Source organism: Mytilus californianus, unplaced genomic scaffold (assembly GCF_021869535.1).
Source record: "Mytilus californianus isolate M0D057914Y unplaced genomic scaffold, xbMytCali1.0.p SCAF_6, whole genome shotgun sequence".
Lineage (NCBI taxonomy): Eukaryota > Metazoa > Mollusca > Bivalvia > Mytilida > Mytilidae > Mytilus > Mytilus californianus.
This window is the reverse complement of record NW_026262712.1, coordinates 47,320,849-47,344,409: the sequence shown is the minus strand read 5'-3', so window position 1 is coordinate 47,344,409 and position 23,561 is coordinate 47,320,849.

Below are 23,561 nucleotides of genomic sequence, written 5' to 3'. Positions count from 1 at the left end.
CTTCCTACGCTTCTACTACGACTAGTTTTGGCCAAGACTGCACTACGAATGTTTTGGCCATATTCAAAGTTGGTCGAGACCTCCACGATCATGAAGCCTTGGCACGTCCTTACCACGACCACCACGATCTTACTACGACTTTTTAAATTTTTAATAATTTCTGAGGTCGCAGCGGGATCGTGGTCCTAGTGTGATGGTGGGAGGAAGCGGGTTTTGTTTATTGTACAAATCTTTTCCCAACTCAACTTGAGAAAACCAAAAATTCTACCCGCAATTGTATGCTAATTAAGGATTGTAAAACACATTTATTGATGTTTTTTAAAGCGAATTATTTCCAGTCACATTTGCACTGCCGTAACTCCGTTGTGTTTTGTCTGATATCATTTGATGAATATAAAGGATAAGAGCCATTATCTTACCTCCTATACATTTCTAGGAATATAATATGATTTGTTAAAAGCGACCGCGTGGAGACCGTGTATATTTCATATGGGGTTAGTAGGCGTTGTTTATTTTAATACACGGTTAGTAGTGGTGTTATACGTGTGAATCAGACAAAACCCATATTTACTTAAACACGATAAACATTGTTTATTTCAATTGTTTGTTTATTAAATAGTAAAATACATTATCAGTAAATTGATGCCGTAATTCAGTTCAAATATAAAAAATGTATTTACACACTAAAACTGAAAATCAAGAGTTACTCCTCTTATTATGTCAATAAAATGCTAATCGTTATATTGTTAAAGTTTCTTTTACCTCTCAAAATATTTTTTTTTTCATTTTTGATCCATTATATTGTAAAATGGGGTTTCTAGATATAAGAAGATGTGGTATGAGTACCAATGAGACAACTGAATAGAAATAAATTATCAAAAAGATCTAAGCTGTTATTCCTTGTATAATAAAAAAGCGCATATTCCGTGTATCATTTAAGGAGCCTTGTGCAATCAATAAGTTTATTTTCAAATACTTTTACTTGTCTAGTTTTTGTAAATTGAAAGTCTTGCTACACCTAACATAAAAAATTTCATAAACAACCAACCCAATAAAATAAATTTTGTGTGACGATGTGCTATTGATAAGACTGTTTTGTAACATATCTGACAAGCGTGCATGGTGACCTTGAACGGGAAGGTGTAAAAGGCAATACAGAGATACGAGATACAGCAATACAAGATACGAGATACGAGATATTATGAGATACAATAAAATGTAATATGAAATCAAATCAAGTGTGTACAGTTTTCATTTAGACAGATAAACATGATAAAAGGATCGAATTTTAATTACTATTTATCAAATATCACCTCTGGGAACTTTAGATAAATTTGTCAACACCATTTTAAAACACAAGCATTAAAATCACTGTAAAATAACAGCTGCAGATAATACTTTCACTTTACTTGAGGTTATTGGCCTGTGAAATTACTTTCATGGTCATACCAAATAATTTTGTAAAGATTGATATTTATTAAAAACAGATACCAGCTTGTTAAATGACTGTTGTTAAATGTAGACTATTTCAACATAGATTAATATATTAATTTTCTCAACTTTCATTTAATTTAGTTTTAACCAAATAACATAGGACACACTAAATATTTTACCCTATAAAAGGTGAGCTGTTCACCTTTATCTTGTTGTTCTAATTGAAAGCCACATATATATGTCATCTGATAGAGTTAACATGACACATAATACTGCTGTGGAATTTCATCTAATTGTTTTTTATGAAATATTCTTACCATTGCACTTTCGTGGCAGCCTTTTCATTCCCAGAAAAGGTAATTTAGCTGCAAATTCAATTCTCAAAGGGCCATGAGAGCTATGCTGTTCGTTGTATGTCGTCCGTTAGCTTCTTTTCACAATCATGAAAATTTCCTCTGAAACATTGAACCGATTGTGACCAACTTGGCCATTATAATTCTTAGGGTATTTAGTTTGAAAACTGTATCCACCAAGAAAAAAAAATGGCTGACATGGGTATAAACAGAACTTTACATTTTTTTTCGGCGCATGTCTCAAAAAGTATAATAGATAATGTCAAAACGATCATGTGAAGAACTACCAATCATTTCATTGGTCTTCTTGTAGGAGCTTTTTGCCCTTTAATGATAACATTGCAGACCAAGATTTATCTAGCCTGAAAATTTCAGAAAAATCTGGCAACCCCAATTTTGAGTTATTGCCCTGCAATATAAATATTTAGTAGTTTTCTCAGTTTTGTATATTATATTGAAAACTATCAGAGCAAGATTAAAATTACTAGTATGACATTAGAACAGGATAATAAAAGTCCCATAACTCTGCCACGAGAAAAATAAAAATCATAAAAATGAACAATACAGAATTTAAAAGTTTGTTTGTTTTGCAAAAGACCAGTTTGTTTATGCTGGTGTATTTGTATTTGCCTTAAAATAACAACTTTGTTTTCAAGTAGACAGTTATAACCTGTACACTATTTCAAAGCACCTTCAAATATACAACTGTATGTAACTATGTGACCTCAACTTTGCAAGTGTGAAGATAAACGTATCACCTTATGTTAGTTATAATATTGGTACAAAGTACATGTACATGTATTATTAAAATCATATCATAATCAAAGAATGAAGTAAGAAGTTGTACTAGACATACGATGTATATAAGGTGATTCCATGTTTTTAGACTGTATAAAAACTGTACATTGAAAATTTGTTTACTTATTAAATTATAAAATGTAAACCCACAACTCCACTCCACTCAAGCCTTCAGTACATGACTGCTTTAAATGACGTTTGCTGCCATGCTAAATTGAGACTTCGATTTAATTAATTATGATATAAATTTTAGTATATTTCACAGATATTTTATTTCATGTATCTCGTATCTTGTATCTTGATCTCGTATCTCGTATCTTGTACTGCTGTATCTCGTATCTCTGTATTGTCTTTTATACCTTCCCGACCTTGAACTGTGTCACACATTAAAACAGTTGTTCTAAATTCTCACCTAGTAAACTGCATAAGGGACAAGTATGATTGCTATCTGTTTTATTGATTTTATAAAGTTTTTCTAGCGTAAAATTCAGTTCATTGCGAGTCGATAATTTAAACAATGAATATCAGGTGCCAGAAAACGGAGGTGATCTATCGAGGATATTTTTTAATTTGGGAAATTTATTCAACCAGAATTTTTCAGATGTACAATGTAGGTGTTTCAAAAAAGTATGTCAGCGTTATGACATAAATTATTTTTGTTAATGCTTTTTGAAAGCGTATTGTACAAATTCCTCTGTTGATATATATATATATATATATATATATATATATATATATATATATATAATATATATATATATATATTTTTAACAAAACGCATTTGACTAACAGGTCGAACAACTGATGTTCTTAAACCCTGCTGACTGCCATTGGCGATTGCCAAATAAATTGATCACCAGATCTAAAAAATTGGATCTTAATTTTAATCTAATACCAAACAGAAAACAATAAACTTGTGGAAAAGATGGTATACCACAAACATGAGGTGCAAAAATTTGTACACCATATCCGGATTTCGACAATTAATGTCTCTTCAGTGATGTAAGGGATCGAAACGGTATTTGGAAGGCCATATAATTTACCTCAATTTAGGATAGACTCTTGAATTTTAAAGAGTCGAAATAGGATGAACGGATCATATAAACCCGAAGGAAAATATAATACAAGCCCAAACAAACAAATTTATAAAAGTCTAAATTGAAAACAACGTTCAAACCTATGATTGCGTTGGATAAAAACCGCAATTTTTATACGTGTGCATGTTAAACAAATTTCTTGGTAGAGGGGTCTAAATACAGCAAATGTTTGTGGTATACCATCTTTTCCACAAGTTTATTGTTTTCTGTTTGGTATTAGATTAAAATTAAGATCCATTTTGTTAGATCTGGTGATCAATTTATTTGGCAATCGCCAATGGCAGTCAGCAGGGTTTAAGAACATCAGTTGTTCGACCTGTTAGTCAAATGCGTTTTGTTAAAATAGACTTTTTCACTTTTTTTGGTCTTTTGAAAATTGTTGTTTGTGCTGTATTTAGACCCCTCTACCAAGAAATTTGTTTAACATGCACACGTATAAAAATTGCGGTTTTTATCCAACGCAATCATAGGTTAGTACGTTGTTTTCAATTTAGACTTTATATATAACCAGACTCAAGCTAGCGACCAATTCTAGCGACCAATCAAGCTAGCGACCAATTCTAGCGACCACTAAAGAACACAATGAGAATCAACTTGTCTAAGAATCATTATGTGGTATATGAGAAAACCACAAAACCACATTATGAAACAACGTTCTGTTAAAAAGAAAATCTATCTACCAGTACGGTATATATATTGTTTTTTAACGTTTAAATGACCAGAAATGTCCATCAAATTAAGGGAGAAGGGACACTACAATACGAATGACGTCTGTAGCTGAATGCACTAACTAGTTTGGTTGCTAAATGTCTGCCAGAAAATCGTAAAAGTCAAAACAATTTAATACAATAGAAAAACAAAGGATATGGGGTATCCCTCCATGGCACAAAATCAGTAAATGCACAGCGAAAAACACACAAAAAGCTAAGGAACATCCTTTGTTAACGAACTATTTTTATTCCCCTACATTCGAACACACACTATATGTTATCATATATTTATATAAATAAAGGTGCGCCCCTCTCCGGAGTTTATTCTATCGAGAGAGGGACTAGTTGGGAAATAAAGTAATCCATATTTTGACGTCTTCTTTACGTTTTCTCTGTTTTCCAAACTCTAAACCGAGATCGCAAAGATAAATCAATTATTGTAAACAAAATATTAAAAACGGAGCGTATATCCCCCAAGCACATAATGGCTATACAATAGTACTTTGCGGTTTAGAAATCAGAATAAAAAGCTAAAGAGTTTTTAGAATTTGAATAATAAAAAAAAACAAGAGTGTTTGTTTATGATGATTTGCTCGCACAATCGTTTTCAATATTCAGAGAACCGTAAATAATTTTAAAAGTACACATTTTAATGAACATGTGTACCTAGTTTCAAGTTGATCTGACTACAACGTCATCTTAGACTAGATTCAACACTAACGTCATTCTAATGCAGTATGAATGGACAGACAAATGGACAAACGAATTAACGAACGAACACAAAAACCAGATAATATTATGGGTTTTACTGTCGTAGACGGATCATAGAATAACTATTTAATGTGAGTTCACTTAAACTTGTTCCTTTGTACAATGTATCAGCTTTCAAATAAACGAAATAAGAAAAATATTAGGTGCGAAAGAATAACTATATACTGGCTTTCCATACACTCGGCATCCTCAAATATCCTTTATTTTCTTGAAAAAGAACTTTTAATGTCTATTCCCTATACTGAAAATGAAAACATACAAAATAACAAACTGTAAGAGTACATTTCATGCCCACAAACAATATTTTGAATTGAAAGTATACGTGCTCTATTTTATACGGCATGCATCCTTACTTAAAAGAAATGTAAAGATTTTTTTGTTTAAAAAAAAACCGTACACTTTGAATGTCAACTTTGAACCCCTTCAATTCCCAGAAGGTCCTAACCCCCAAAAAATCATTTCAGTGGGTTCTGCTCTGATTCATTACTTTTCATTTGAGCTATGTCCGGTGTCGAACTTTGCCGTACGGAGCTGGCGAGACCTACCGAAAGAATGTACGGTGGACACGTTAAAAAAAATAATACCAACTTTGAACCCCTTCAATTCCCAGAAAGTCCTAACCCCCCAAAAAATCATTTCAGTGGGTCCTGCTCTGATTCATTACCTTTCATTTGAGCTATGTCCGGTGTCGAACTTTGCCGTACGGAGCTGGCGAGACTTACCAAAAGAATGTACGGTGGACACGTAAAAAAAAAATAATACCAACTTTGAACCCCTTCAATTCCCAGAAGGTCCTAACCCCCCAAAAAATCATTTCAGTGGGTCCTGCTCTGATTCATTACCTTTCATTTGAGCTATGTCCGGTGTCGAACTTTGCCGTACGGAGCTGGCGAGACTTACCAAAAGAATGTACTCTGATTCATTAACTTTCATTTGAGCTATGTTCGATGTCGAACTTTGCCGTACGGAGCAGGCGAGACTTACCGAAAGAATGTACGGTGGACTCGTAAAAAAAAAAAATAATACCAACTTTGAACCCCTTCAATTCCCGTAGGTCATAACCCCCAAAAAATCATTTCAGTGGGTCCTACTCTGATTCATTACCTTTCATTTGAGCTATGTCCGGTGTCGAACTTTGCCGTTCTGAGCTGGCGAGACATCCCGAAAGACAGTGGGCCCCCTTCAATTCCCAGAAGGTCCTAACCCCCTAAAAATAGCTCTGATTCATTACCTTTCATTTGAGCTATGTCCGGTGTCGAACTTTGCCGTACGGAGCTGGCGAGACTTACCGAAAGAATGTACGGTGGACACGTAAAAAAAAAATAATACCAACTTTGAACCCCTTCAATTCCCAGAAGGTCTCGCCAGCTCCGTACGGCAAAGTTCGACACCGGACATAGCTCAAATGAAAGGTAATGAATCAGAGCAGGACCCACTGAAATGATTTTTTGGGGGGTTAGGACTTTCTGGGAATTGAAGGGGTTCAAAGTTGACATTCAAAGTGTACGGTTTTTTTTTAAACAAAAAAATCTTTACATTTCTTTTAAGTAAGGATGCATGCCGTACAAAATAGTGCACGTATACTTTCAATTCAAAATATTGTTTGTGGGCATGAAATGTACTCTTACAGTTTGTTATTTTGTATGTTTTCATTTTCAGTAAAGGGAATAGACATTAAAAGTTCCTTTTCAAGAAAATAAAGGATATTTGAGGATGCCGAGTGTATGGAAAGCCAGTATATAGTTATTCTTTCGCACTTAATATTTTTCTTATTTCGTTTATTTGAAAGCTGATACATTGTACAAAGGAACAAGTTTAAGTGAACTCACATTAAATAGTTATTCTATGCTCCGTCTACGACAGTAAAACCCATAATATTATCTGGTTTTTGTGTTCGTTCGTTAATTCGTTTGTCCATTTGTCTGTCCATTCATACTGCATTAGAATGACGTTAGTGTTGAATCTAGTCTAAGATGACGTTGTAGTCAGATCAACTTGAAACTAGATACACATGTTCATTAAAATGTGTACTTTTTAAATTATTTACGGTTCTCTGAATATTGAAAACGATTGTGCGAGCAAATCATCAAAAACAAACACTCTTGTTTTTTTTATTATTCAAATTCTAAAAACTCTTTAGCTTTTTATTCTGATTTCTAAACCGCAAAGTACTATTGTATAGCCATTATGTGCTTGGGGGATATACGCTCCGTTTTTAATATTTTGTTTACAATAATTGATTTATCTTTGCGATCTCGGTTTAGAGTTTGGAAAACAGAGAAAACGTAAAGAAGACGTCAAAATATGGATTACTCTATTTCCCAACTAGTCCCTCTCTCGATAGAATAAACTCCGGAGAGGGGCGCACCTTTATTTATATAAATATATGGTAACATATAGTGTGTGTTCGAATGTAGGGGAATAAAAATAGTTCGTTAACATAGAATGTTCCTTAGCTATTAGTGTGTTTTTCGCTGTGCATTTACTGATTTTGTGCCATGGAGGAATACCCCATATCCTTTGTTTTTCTATTGTATTAAATTGTTTTGACTTTTACGATTTTCTGGCAGACATTTAGCAACCAAACTAGTTAGTGCATTCAGCTACAGACGTCATTCGTATTGTAGTGTCCCTTCTCCCTTAATTTGATGGACATTTCTGGTCATTTAAACGTTAAAAAACAATATATATACCGTACTGGTACATGTAGATAGATTTTCTTTTTAACAGAACGTTGTTTCATAATGTGGTTTTGTGGTTTTCTCATATACCACATAATGATTCTTAGACAAGTTGATTCTTATTGTGTTCATTAGTGGTCGCTAGAATTGGTCGCTAGCTTGATTGGTCGCTAGAATTGGTCGCTAGCTTGAGTCTGGTTATATTACATATATATCCGGCAATGTATCTGTATTTACATCCCAGCTCCTTTGTTCTAACAGGGGTGATCTGAGCCAGATCACCTCTACCAGATCACCCTAGCTTGAGTTTCTTTGTTCTGCATGTTTTCGTTTGTTCTGTAACATTTTGGCGGAAATGTCAAATCCACAAAATACTAACTATCAAAATTTATGTAGAAAAAATCCAGCGTCTATGCTAGGATTCGAACTCAAGACATTTAGCATATTGACACACGATTCATACACCTACACCAGGACGACTGGATATAAACTCTCTGTTAATTGAACATATTTAAACAATATTGTGTCCGGGACTCATAATGGGTATATACTATATGGTGGTATATAAAGTATATTATAATGATTGTGTGGCGTTCTAAACTAGATGTTATGAAGCGTAAATGGTTTTTTTTTTATATAATCCTGAACAGCTGGGATGTTAAATAGTTATCCCATTCGGACTAGGTGTGTCAGTGTAAGATCATCATTCGGCCTCCGGCCATCGGGGTGATCTTACACTGACACACTGCGTCCTCATGGGATTACTATTACCTGATTACTGATAGGATTTGGTGATTTTAATTGGTCATGCCAATCATCGGGAATGCTTTGTTTGATTTTTTAATACACATTTTCAACCTTTGATGCGCAGATTTTTGGAAGTTTTTCTTGAAATATTTAACAAAACAGCTTTCTGTGATAAAAATCGGAGAATACATGTAACTTCATAGCAATTGCGTTTTATTTGTGCAATACCGGCATCTATGAATTAGGGAAAAAAACAAATATTTGCCTTTGTATTTAACATACGGATTACAGAAAAAACGGATTTTCATACAAATGTTGTATATCAATATTGAATTCAATTCTGGATTTAATTCTTAAAAAAGCTTGTAGTATTTTTTTATAAAATAATGGTAGGTAATTCAATTGTTTTGAATTCAAAACCACAAAAAAAAAATATTTTTACCGAAATTTATGTGTTCTATATTTGCAATGAAATATTCATAAGCATTTTTCCAAATTGCTCCACAATCTGAGGAACTTCAATCGAAATGACTGCATTTCAAGTAAAATAACTGGTAAATTCACACCACCTTGTATGATTACCAACTATACACTGGTATTTTACTTAATGTGTTTTCCTGTTAAATAAAAAAATTGAGAGCAATTAAACGAATTTCATTTTTAGCTCACCTGGCCCGAAGGGCCAAATGAGCTTTTCTCATCACTTGGCGTCCGTCGTCCGTCGTCCGTCGTCCGTCGTCGTTAACTTTTTACAAAAATCTTCTCCTCTGAAACCACTGGGCCAAATTTAACCAAACTTGGCCACAATCATCATTAGGGTATCTAGTTTAAAAATGTGTCCGATGACCCCGCCAACCAACAAAGATGGCTGCCATGGCTAAAAATAGAACATAGGGGTAAAATGTAGATTTTGGCTTATATCTCTGAAACCAAAGCATTTAGAGTAAATCTAACATAGGGTGGAACTGATTATCAGGTCAAGATCTATCTGCCCTACAATTTTCAGACAAATCTGACAACCTGTTGTTGGGTTGCTGCCCCTGAATTGGTAATTTTAAGGAAATTTTGCAGTTTTTGGTTATTATCTTGAATATTATTATAGATAGAGATAAACTGAAAACAGCAATAATGTTCAGCAAAGTAAGATCTGCAAATAAGTTGTCATGACCAAAATTGTCAGTCGACCCCTTTAGGAGTTATTGCCCTTAATAGTCAATTTTTAACAATTTTTCGTAAATTTTTGTAATCTTTTACAAAAATCTTCTTCTCTGAAACTACTGAGACAAATTTAACCATACTTGGCCATAATCATTATTAGGGTATCTAGTTTAAAACATTTGTCCGATGACCCCGCCTTCCAACCATCATGGCCGACTTGGTTAAAAATAGAACATGGGGGTAAAATGCAGTTTTTGGTTTATATCTCTGAAACTAAAGCATTTAGAGCAAATCTGACAGGTGGCAAAAATGTTCATCAGATTTAGATTTATCTGCCCTGAAATTTTTAGACGAATCCGACAACCCGTTGTAGGGTTGCTACCCCTGAGTTAGCAATTTTACAGAAATTTTGCAGTTTTTTGTTATTATCTTAGATATCATTATAATATATAATATCTAATACTATTAATTATGATTTTAACCTTATTTTACATGATTTCCAAAGCATCAGTAAATACAGGTGAGCGACACAGGCTCTTGAGAGCCTCTAGTTCATTTTTTTCTGGAAGAGGGCGTACATGTACCATAAAGATATGATATAGCCTTGACATTATCAAAGTAGATGAAACAGTAGTCCTTCCTGGGAGGGTCCGGGCCAGTATGCATAAAACTACTTAAGTTAAGATTTTCCTTAGTAAACGTCCTAAGTCAGGAACCTGTTGTTCAGTGGTTGTCGTTTGTTGGTGTGGTTCATAAGTGTTTCTCGTTTTTCTTTTTTTATATAGATTAGACCGTTGGTTTGCCTGTTTGATTGGTTTAACACTAGTCATTTTGGGGGCCCTTTATAGCTTGTTGTTCGGTGTGAGCCAAGATTCCGTGTTGAAGGCCGTACTTTGACCTATAATGGTTTACTTTTACAAATTGTGACTTGGATGGAGAGTTGTCTCATTGGCACTCATACCACATCTTCTTATATCTACTTAAGTTAAGGAAATTCCGCCCTTTTTTCAATTATATAGCTTTATTCTGAAATTTAGGGCAAATTCCCCTTGAATTTGTTTCACTAAATTGGACAAAATAAGAAAGGTTTAGGACCTACTCTATGGAATTCGAAGTCTATATAACATACTGAGTGTCTCATGATTCTTAATCATGCAGTATTCAGTTTTTTTCCATATTTCCTTAAATATTCACTGATATATTGCTGTTAACGAAAATCATGAAAATTTCATATTTTAAATAGGAAGAAGACATTTACCTAAACAAATTATGGTGTATCTCAAAGACAATTTATGTTAAAACTTCCAATTGAATTTTGGTATTGGTTAAGAATGTCCTTCTCGACAATTTTTGGATAATGGCTCATATTTTCTAAAATCTCGAAAGAATGCATGCAGTTTTGAGACATCTTCTGCATTTATATAACTTTCACAACTGAAACTGTGAAATACGCTAAGATGTTGATCATACCTTACAGTAAACAAATGAATTGGAAAATGTGTGTTTTAGTAAAGATTGAAGGACTTTTGAAAAATCCCATTGTTTCGATATGAATTCATGCAAAATTGATCCTATCCCGGGATTCCCTTTTTTTATTGTTGTGAAATAACATAGTTTACGTGATAAAAAAAAAGCAAATTATCAATCGAAATAGATTGTTAGAAATCTTGATTTTGTTTTGATAGAGTTGAAAAATATATGGTTATCGAAAAAAAAAACATGTCCCTCCATCCAGCAAGACACATGAAAGATGAATGGTCGATGCCTTAAGAGATGGGATGAATCCGTTTGATAAATACGATGATTTGGAATCTTTTTTTCGGAATATGATTTTACTAGCATATACCATTATCAAGCTGGATGATTTGCTACAAGATAATGTTGAGTATCCACTAAGCGACTCCTCATGTGAGTGGCGGTTTTGTTTGCTATTTAAATCCTAGTGGATAATTTAGAACTATTTTGATATTATTTTATCCATGCATAAATTGTCCCACTTCTTTTGGATCTTTTAAAAGTCTCTCCTTAAAGAATTTTCTGTACTTATTAGATTGTGATATATTTGTTATTTACTTTCATCACCAAGGGTAAATTGGGAATAGAAATGCGGTCTCTTTGGTTTTCTTACGACCGGCAGTAAAACCCTTGCAAAAGTTGGGCGTCTGTTTGACTGTGTGCGATGTATAAGTACACAGTCACGTCACGTCAGTCCTGTCAGAATGGGGACGTTCAATCCGATGTCGATGTAAAGAGAGTGAATGTTGCAAGGCAAAATTTGGTCCTTATCCAATATACCTTCATTTTTCAGTGGCAGTCCAAATTTCCCCGACCTTCAACCCGGACAGCCTCTATTACAGGATCCAACTATCGCATTTATTGTTAATTTGCTCTCTTCCTTAACATGCATGAAATATTTGCCTCTGGGCATTAAGCCAACATAAATAAATTAAATTAATTTCCTTCCAATCCCCTTTCATCTCTCCTGTAGTAACAGTAGGGGTTAGGTTTGCGATACAAATATTTTTTTTTCTTCAACACAAAGAACAAAAAAAAAAACTAGCAAAAAGACACAAATAAAATCTCCCAGGCTCGTCCATGAAAACAACATTTTTCTCTTAATTGGAATTTGTTTTGACATTTTAGTTGGTTGCGTATTTTTAATTGTTTTACACACGAACATCAATTGAACCCCAGTACTTAATAAAAGCATGTATTGTTTAATCAATGTAAATAATAAAACCAAGCTTTTGCACAGATGAGTTATTTCCAATGAGCTAACATATATCATACGGTAATTAGTGAAAGGTTCCGATGTAATTATTCCTTTGTTAAGTGAAGACTTATTATAATAAGTAATTTTACAAATCTTTCCGTGAAGTTTTCATTGTTAATCAACGTAAAATAGTATATCTAAGATACATGGGACGATCCTATTTCATAAAGGATCTCTTTTGTTTACTTATTGTACCCCGAACTTATTAACCCGGTGTTGGTCTTTAAGTTAAGGTTTTATTTACTAAAAGTTAATCAAGCATGACTAATTAGACACGCCCCCTTGGAATCAAGGGGTCCAAAAAGGATTGTGAAAAAAGCAAGCAAAATACCATCATTTACAATTTCAAAGAATAAACTTGCATTAGGGACTTATCATTTTTTATCTGGGAGGGGGGGCTGGTCAAAATGCAGGGGGGGGGGGGGGGGGATCAAGTTTTTTTCTGTATGTGGAAAAGGGGGGGTTCAATTTTTTTATAAATTCAAAGTGGGGGGATCAATATTTTTTGCACATGGAAATTAGTAGTTCATATACTTCAAGAGACAAAATATCAAGAAGAACATTATAAAACAGTCAAATCGAAAATATATTTCTAACACCATTCATATACAATTAAGTAAGACATCACAAGACTTTGGTGATGTAGGAAGCTGCCATTTTGTGTCATTTTGTCCCATATAAAATGCATAGGTGCTTCATAATCCGAATTATTCAGTCGTTATATTTCACTCACTTCGATCACTAAATTGACAAGCATTACTGCCAAGTTTTGTTATAATCAGCTTAATAGTTTGAGAGAAGTTAAGTATAAATTAAAACGAAATCTGCATGCAGCGATTTGTGCAAAATTTTGTCCAAAAATACAAATCACGCCGCATCATGAAAGAATATAGTGTAGAGTAATATCTTCTCCAATAAATGATTAAATATTGCATACAAACAGTTGAATATTGATACAAAAGATGATTCTGAGATGATGACCAACTCTTATGTATCTGTTTGTTTTCATTACAAGATCCCTTTGACTCCATTTATACCTCACACTCCCTCAAAATTTATACTTTTTAGGCTAATAAATCTAAATTTTGAGGTTACTTTCACACATTTATGAATGAAATGTGACAATAAATGAGTAATTGAATTGTTCAAGCTGAAATGAACTATCCATATAAAAGTTTAGGGACTCAATGGAGGTTTCAATAAGGCCTTAAATTTAAGCAGAGTTCAAGAGAGGGACATATAATAGACCCCTCTTAGTAAATAATGTGTTGTTAATGTTTCGAAAAGTTAACTTTTTAATGTAAATTTTTACAGAGTTACTTAGGATCAAGTTTTCTATAATAGCCCAATATAGGAAATTAGAAAAAAAAGTCAGAATAAGCTACTCAAAGCACTGGCTTGCTCAACTTCTAATATTCATGGAAGAGCCCTATTTCAAGGCAATTTTCCCTCAAATATGTTTTTGGACTCAATCCACTGAGAATATTTCATTTTCAATATGTTCGTAAAATAAAATGATAAGTGTTTTGCATGTTAAAATTTTGGCATGTTTAATAGAGGGGGGATCACATTTTTTAAATGTTTTCGCAGGGGGGGATCAAATAAAAATAGTGAAATATTATGAGGGGATCAAGAAATTTTCTATTTTTGATTTCAAAATGACCAGCCCCCTCCCAGGTAAAAAATGGTAAGTCCCTTAGATTGATCATATCCAGTTGAAAATCAGACGGTATTAGAGGTCAAATCTATTCGAAACTTATAAAAAATGCACGTTAAAGATTTGATATACACAATAAGTACACAATAAGTACACATGGCATTTATTGCCTTCAAATTCTTTTTCGTTTTTTGGGGCATCTGTCTATCGTGGAGAGAGAAAAAAGGGGGGTGTAAATAGCTTACCGTACGACATAGGACAAGACTTGACCTTTTGCTTTTTGGAATACTTTTCACCTCTTTCCAACGTACGATTCGAATTCAAGTGCATATTTAAGGGTTTCAACATTTTTCTCGGTAGATCCATTTTGCAACTCGTCCTAAATATGCATGACATATTGCCAATGGACGTTTAGGGAGCAATCAATGATTCAGAGGCAGCGAATGTAACGTCCTCATGTCGACCTAAGATGACTGCGTATTTATACATCCCACACAGACAAATGGATCCCACACTTTATCAAGGGTTTACTGTTGTTCGATGGAATTCATGGGATGACAAATGTGGAAGGGTTAAGTAGCACCCAGTGACACATAATGGGACTAGTTCATTATCAAGTGTCTGAAGCCCAGTAACGCCACAATAGTTAAATCATTAAAGAAGAAGGTATGCCAGACGTTTCATTTCGTTCTGGTAGTACTGCTAGTTAAATATAAACTTCAGCTTTTCCTTACTCATTCGTCTTTTACATTAATAATTGATTAGAGAAGGTAGTCTCCAATCTTACATTTGACACATTACGCTGGATATATAGATGAAGTAACAATCTAGAAGTTGTTGTACAACAGTCCCTGTTAAATTCATTTACATGTACATATGCATATTGACCCTTTACTAGGTAGAAATGGGCAAAAACTGTCATTGAAAGAACTGATAATTTCAGCCATGTTACTAATGTGTAGACTTTTTTAGTCTCTTTTACAGTTTACATGACTATTATTATTTCCGAAAACGCAAAATGGGTTAAATTGCTATTGAGACTTACGATTTCGGTCATATTGAATTATTTGTAGATCTTGTCTTGCTGATTACAGTTTATCTCTGTCTACATTTTTTTTTTTTTTTTTTTTTTTTGCTAGAATCACCCAAACTATGAAGACTTAAATCGCCATTAAATAGCAATAACTCCTAATAGGATACAACTACGGATTTGTATCATTTAACTTGTCTGTAGATCTTATTTTGCTGTTGGCGGTTTCGCTCTATCTACATATACTATAGTTTTAATCGCAAACGCAAAACTATGTTAAAAATCGTTGATAAATAAAAACTAGACGTGTCGGAACGATACGAATGGCCCCGCTCGCAAAAAAATTTGAAGCCATTTTAAGGAGTGGAAATTTGAGAATGAAAGTCTGTGTAACTGTCACGAAATTTTCAAAGTCCGTAATTTTGGCACAAATCAGTGGAGCGGAAACAGACGTATGCTCAATCTGTAACGCATCATAGTACACCTATATACTAAAAATCAGCTCAATATGTGAAGGCGTTTGGAAAAAAAAACCGGTATAACTGTTATTTTCAAAGTCCAAAGCCCTTAATTTCAGCAAAAATCAATAGAGCGGAACCAAACGTAAACTCGATCTGTAACTCATCATTGTAGACTCACATACTAAAAATTAGCTAAATATGTCAAGGCGTTTAGAAAAAAAAGTCGGTTTTTATACAGTTTGTTGCGAATGACGGAATAATGGTTAAGGGTAAAACTATATGGCCCAACAACTTTGTTGCGGGGCCATAATAACTACTAAAAAGGATCGGTCGACTGTCCATCCCCTTTCAAACAGACCCTCTCAAAAAATTGATTCGCCATTGCAATTTTTGTTTAGGCAAGCTCATCTCAAATTTCATGAAAAGAAAAATTATGAAATAGTGTCGAGACGAAATAGCAAAGTGCAAAAACAAAAATAGGTTGCTCAAATGTTGAAGAAAAACATACTCATTCACATGAGACAAATATTACACACTTTGATCTCTATATTGTAGTACTTTGTGTGTTGAGCACACTCGGATGTAAAAAAAAAAGATTGGTTGATTGATTAACGGACAGTGACAAATATTACGTGCATATTAAGGACCAAAACAAATTAACGAGTAAGAAAAATTAAAAATCGACCAAGATTTATTGATATTTCTTGTTAAAGGTCCAATGGCAATTATGTCATACATATTCAGGACCTGAAACAAACTATTTACAATCAATATAAGAGGTAGGTCCTGCAAAATGAAACAAGGATGAAGGGTGGTAAATGTGCATGACTGCCAATGACAAAATCGTATGTTGGAAAGGGGTAGACATTTTAGCTTGCAACAAGTCATGTACGGACCCCTCTCAAAGAGTTGCTCTTATAGTTATTTAATGAGAAGAACTGTTACACGTGACACTCTCACTGCATCGTATTTATTGTCCCCATTTCTACCGATTGTGGTTGCATATTTATAGATCCCGCACAGCTAAATGGATGCCCACACTTTAGCAAGGGTTTACAGTTGTTCGGAAGAAGTCCCGGAATTAAAATATGTTTCGTTACCATAGTCAATTATTCGGGTTTGAATAAAAGGTGACATGAGGTATAGTTTTTAAGACAGCAAACCAACGACACAGAACAATTAACTGTAAACATACAGTCTTTTATAACAGACAGATGCCTAAACAAATATCGCTCAAAACCGCATAATGTTTAAAAAAGTAAGCAGTTAATTAAACCTTATTTTATCTATGTTTTACTGTGGGTTTTCTCTACTTTCTTATTACGGTTTATTGTTTATAATTATGTCGAGCAATTATAAACTAGGAAAGGTAAGAGATATTTTTACGGTTGTTCGCTAAATGAAGATTTGGAGGGAAAGTGAGCGACTGATGAATAAAACAAAAAGTTTTTTTTTTCATTTAGGTCTTTGTGGTTAAGATTGATGATAAATTTTGCCAAAATATCTCCTCCATACATGTTGTTGAGCAAGCCACTCAAACTTCTGAGGTGGGGGGGGGGGGGGGGATAATATATGGAATAATATAAAACATACCCTATCATATGTTTTGACAAAAAAAATACACTTGTAGCTATCATGATTACGCTATTTCATATATATAACGACGATGTTTAAAAAGATTCACTTAACTGTAATCAGTTGTAGAGGAGGTCTGTATAGGGTTTTTATTTATCCATTTATAAAATAAAAAAGATTTTATTTTTTCAAAATTTGAAGTTTAAAATATAAATTTACCCCTTAGTTTTATAAAACAATCCCGGGATGTTTATTTTGAGCTTAGCATGTTTATTAATTTAACATTAAATCGTGTAACTGTCATTTAATCGGTCCGTTTTCGATGCAATTAAGTAACTGTTATTTGTACATACCAGTCTGAGTACTGTTTATTTATTATTCAAGTTGAATCCGATTTAAACTCGTCCATTCTAAGGGAATAAGAAAGTGCAAGAGACTTTTTTGTACTTTTTCTTGAATTTTTGACGGTTTGTAAGCCAGTGAAAGTTCAATGATAAATTAATATTGACATTAAAAGACCTCCGAACAAAAAGGGATGTTTAAATCCACGAGCCCGGACTAAGAATTTTACTTAACTAAGGGAAATCTTAGTGAAATCTAAGTTTAAGGAGTAAGGTTATAAATCTCAATCTGTATCCCAGTCGAAAAACCTACATACAACATGTGTAAGAAAAATATGTTACCATTTAATAAAATCTGATTTTTTTTTTTTTTTCATTTAAATGAAAATATCACGCAAAAAATTTCAATTGTTACACCCCAGTTCTATTGTTATACTTCATAGTTTCTATTTCTGAAACAAGTGTAAATTGAATAGATCTATTGTAACGAATAACAATGGATTTTGACCACAGGGTGTGACGAGCGGGGTTTCTGGAAACCCCTGCTTCTACATCCCGCAAACAAAGTCCATTGTTATTCGTAACAATAGAAATTGATTATTTTTTAAATAGCATGAACATAAGAAATAACTAATAGTGTTCACTACAAATTGTTTCATGATATTAAAAAAAAACACATTTTAGGAAATTCCAATAAGCATCTATATGGAATTCAAAAATAATTCTTTAAATACAGATCTGTACTCTTAATTTAGCTTGAAGGTAATTTTTTTTATCCCAGCCATATGTCAATATTCTAAAGCATTGATCTTTAAAAAAAATGGAGATTGTAACTCCCGTACACCGACCCCCCCCCCCCCCCCCCGGTTACCCAGTGGCCGATCCGGGGTTGGGGGTTCCGCGGGTTGGACCCGACTTTTATTTAAAAAATCAATGCATTTGAATGGTTGGACCCCCCTTTTTCTCTTGAGTTGGGAACCCCCGGCTTGATCAGCCCCTGATTGCCCCCCCCCCCCCCCCTCCCAAGGAGTTCCTCAATATTAAATATTGTATGTTGAGCGTGTCTGGTAGTCGGGTTTCTAATGCAGACACACATATCCCTTAGTATGTTCGAATATGAATGTTTGTTTATTCTCGAGAAGAGGGGGGGAGGGGTGGGGGTTGTTTTTGATAAAATCGTAAGATATAAAATACAGTTATGATTACCTTTATTACACTGATACAGGTAAGTACTTTGGGTTATAATATTGCCTTTATCTTTAGTCTCTTCTACCAAATCCAACGCTTGCCACAAAATGTCGTCCGTCTTATACCCATCCATATTGACAACTGTATACCAGGAGCATGATATATTTTTTGTTTGTAATAAGAATACACGTAACACTCAACCTTGACCTGCTGATCCATCTTAGCACATGGATTTAACGGGAATATGCAAAACAACTTTACATTTGTAAAATATACTCACTTGTCAAAGTTTGAACGAAGATAACCAAAGAAAGGTTACTAGTGGGGTTTCATGTAATAAAAAAATATTCTTATAAATCATGGTTTGATATTGTCAATAAATATGCTATCGTTTTTTTGTTTTTTTTTTTCATTTAATAACCAATGTTAACAAATATAGGGTTTAGAATGGGGTGTAAGTTAGTTATACACCTCGGGTTATACGGCGTGTCTGGATAAGAAACCCCTCCGGCCTCCGGCCGACGGGGTTTCTTATCCAGACACACCTATCCCTCGGTGTATAACTATTACTTATATCATATTTGATCATTCAACTGCAATATATCTAGATGAATCATTTGCAGGTTTTTGCAGTTCAGTAAAACGCATTTTGCCCCACCATCTACCGTAGCAGCTTTACAGCACTATGACATTTCGTATATTTCGACGTTAAGGGCACACGATACAGTTTTGATTCCACGGTGAATTTTTGACGAAAGTTTGCATACAAGCTCATTTTCACCTAGTCAATTCAAATATGTTTTAAAAAAAACCTTCATGTGCTACCTTTAGAGATAATTTGGGTCGAAATTTTAGAAATTTCGGTTTCTTGGACATTTCTATCCTTTATAAGGACACACCGAACTTTTTTGTTTCAAAAGAAAAACGCAAGCGGATTTTTGAAACAACATTCGGAATATCTTCTCTACATAAGTGTGTTTTGAATTTGTATAATAATGCTTTGGAAATAATTCGTTTTTATCACATTTTCATGACTTAAATAAAAACACGGCATTTTTTTCTGTATTTTTATCTAATTTAAAAAAATCCATCGGTGATTTGTTCATAAAAATTGGCACAAATAATCTTCATACATAATCAAGCCAAATGTCATTTTTAAAAAGAGGGATCATTGAACTCGTTTTCAAGTTAAATCAGTCTGAATGATAAAAATCAGTTGAAAAATGCATCTTTCCTCGATATGTCACAGTTTGACGTCGTGAAAAGTAACATTTTACGTTTCCAACGTCATTATCTCCCTTGTTACTTTATGGTATGCCCTTAAGTCATTTGTTAACCAAGATCCCTAGTTTGACATGTGTGTATGCAATGATAAATAGCTTAAATGTGTTTTTCTTATATTATTTACAGTTCAACATATCCAAGTGGTATACGAAATCTTACTAAAAGTTTTGATATAACCCATTGACAAGTCATAGACCTTAAATGGTGTCTTGACTGAAGAATAACAATCAACGCAATGGTCTTAAAGATGAGTTTATTCACTTGCAAACTATATCTTTCTTTTTCGTTCAGTACGAATATTACCTCCTTCAAAATTGTGACCGACGTTGTATTACTGCTCGCTAAATTCTAATCGTTGTACAAAAAATGTTTTCAGAATGACAAATATCAATGTATGTGAAACAAATCCATGCATTAGTCAGATTCTAGACTTGCTTGGGATACATTTTCTCCTATATTGTGAAACAAATCTTACTATATTTGTCTGTGTATCTCAGACACTGTCAAGTACACGTATCTTTCCCATAAACGAAGCAATGCTTTTGAAAAGCTTACACATTTCCATATGAAAACGTTTTAGTCATTTGATATGCAGCCTAAAAAGCAAATTGCAGACTCGCAGGAAGTATTTATTAATCATCTATTTATTTTATGTAATGCATAATTTTACTTTTCTTTTAGCGTGTGCATTCTCTGTCAATATACATTTGTATGGGCCACATTATGTAAGAAATCGAGAACATGTATGGGTAAATTGTTCGTCAAATACAGTGCCGTCAGGTCAGTATACCGAATTCATTGTAAACGGTGAAACACTATACAGCTTAGAACGGCGAACAACGGGGTGTTTTTCGGCCATCCAAAGAGCAAAATGTTCTTCAGATATGTGTAGCTGTTCTGAAGATGCCAAAAGATATGCCATTAGAATTTACGTAAATCCACTTTTTGAAGACTTAACAGTTGTATGTTCGATGAAATTCAAGTCAACTGTACCATTTTTTGTGAAAAGGGAAATAATAATTCGTGTTCTGGGTAAGTGAATATTTTTAATGATCTTTACACCAAAAATCATGAAGTCAACATTCCAACGGTCGTTGAAGATCGCATGCTTTGTAGGAAATCTTTTAATGAATATGTCAATGCTTATTTATATCAAGGCATAAACTACAGAAATATTCTCTTACATAAATACCAATAGTAAGCATTGGGTCCAGTGCTTTTAGCCTGGCATCCCGACCCAATCTAATACTTCGTCGATAGGGTCAAACAGTTGGCCAGGATCCCAGGCTACAGTGCTTTCATAGCGAATCTTTCAATGTCATAATAAACGACGCAAGTGCACATATTTGCATTGCAATCTTTCCGAGATATCGTGGAATGCATATTTTGACAAAAGATGGTGTAAATATATAGATTACTTTTCTTCACTTTGTTTCTCGTGTATCGTGCGTGTACCAATCGTGCGCTCATCATTCATCGTTCCGTGTATTTTCCGTGTAACGTGCGTGCATCGTGTATTCTTAATCGTGTATGGTGCGTGTATCGTGCGTGTATCGTGCGTTCATCAATCATTCATTCTTAACCGTGTATCGTGCGTTCGTCAATCGTGTATAACTGTGTACATCAGATAACGTGCATTTGTCAAACGTTCATCTCTAATCGGGTAACGTTTATTCATTGCGGTTTTTATATGATAGTCGGTTATAGAGCTCATCAAAGCTTATATTTTATCTCACGGTTAAAGTGAATATATATGTTCCGACTTTAAATAAAATTTACATTCATACTTACTTTCTTGTGAACACTTAATTAACTTCATCGTACATAACGTTCATACAGATTCATGAATTTTTGTGTAAAATTTATTTATCATCTGTAAACATTTCGTGGTTATTCAGTAAATCTTGGCTGGGACTGACACATTTTAATATAATGATACATTTTCTACGTACAAACAATAACATGATGACATTTCTACGACAGAACAGTTAAAATTGGAATTTCTATTCAACTGAGCGAAATGGGCTTAAAAATATACTGTTGGCCAACTGTTATTTGTTAAAAAATATTCCGCCAATAAAAAAAAAACCAGTGCTTTTGCAAAATTTAGATGTGGGGTAGCTCCACTAAAAATAGAAACTGGAAAGTATGAAAGAAAAGAAGTCCACGAGATGACATGTGTTGTAGCTCTACTATTGAAGATGAACTTCATGTCATTTTAAAATGCCTATTATATGTAGATCTAAGACAAATTATGATACATTAAGCTAAACATTTTAATGAACATTTTAACCTTTAATTATCAGATAGCGAAAAATTATATTTTAATTTAATAACGGCAATGTTGCTGCTATAGTTGCCAAAAACATCAACAATATTTCATTGAAAAGAAACGGCATTTTATTTCCTAGTTCTCAAAGAAAAAAATGTTTTATTTTCATATAGTACAGGTGGACACTGTAAATTTTAAATGTAAATGAGTAAATATATTGTGTCTTAAAAGTCTCTCATTATTCTTTTTAAGATTGGTATATACAATGCGAATGTTTTAATGTTTTATGTTTATTTCTGTGATTCTCATTTTATGTTTGTATGTGGTGAGACTATAATAAAATATTGAATCAATATTAACATGATTAATGTTCAACTTGAGTCATTTCTCCAATGTTGAACAATGCAAGATTATAATTCTTCGCTTATTTGGCAAATTCATATTCTACTAAATATTCAAACATTTAAGTTTTGAAAAATACCATTACAAATATAATTTTTGTCTTCGTTTCTGATGGTCACGTGCACGTAAGGTTATTCCATTGAGAAAATACAATATACAAGATTGTCGGGTAAATGTGGATTGAGGATTAAGATTTTAGATGTCAAACTTGAATTAACAAATTAAACTGAGGCGAATTTAACACGAATATGTATTTTCTCTTCAACAGTGTTTTTATTCTCTGTTCTTTATTTTCATTTAAAATAAGCTAAATATGTTTTGTGGAAAATTGAATACAATAAACATATGTATTTGAAGGCATTTTTTTAATTAAACAAGTATAAGATCACGCAAATATATCCCGTATTCCTTAAGAAGGATTTTAAATTGAGGACTTTTTTAAACTTGAAATTGTGTTAATGAGTTTAAGATATTCTTTTTTATTTAAATTTTTTGATAAAATAGTTAAATATATTGTATTATCATAACAAGTCTTTATTTAAATGGAATAAACATGGAACACTTTCACAGATTCACTTTTCATTGTGTTCATGGTTGCATATCAAGGACACCGTTTTTAATGTATGTCTAAAAGATTAATATCCGAAAAAATAATTCACAATAGTACTTTGTATTAAAGAATGACGGATTATTATACCATGGGGGTATTTTTTGTTCCGTTACTGAGGACATTTTTTTGTCCTTTATGAATCCATATGACAAATTTGACTCCAATAAGGATAAATTTTATCTTATAGAAAAATTGGTAGTTTTTATCCGATAGATTTTG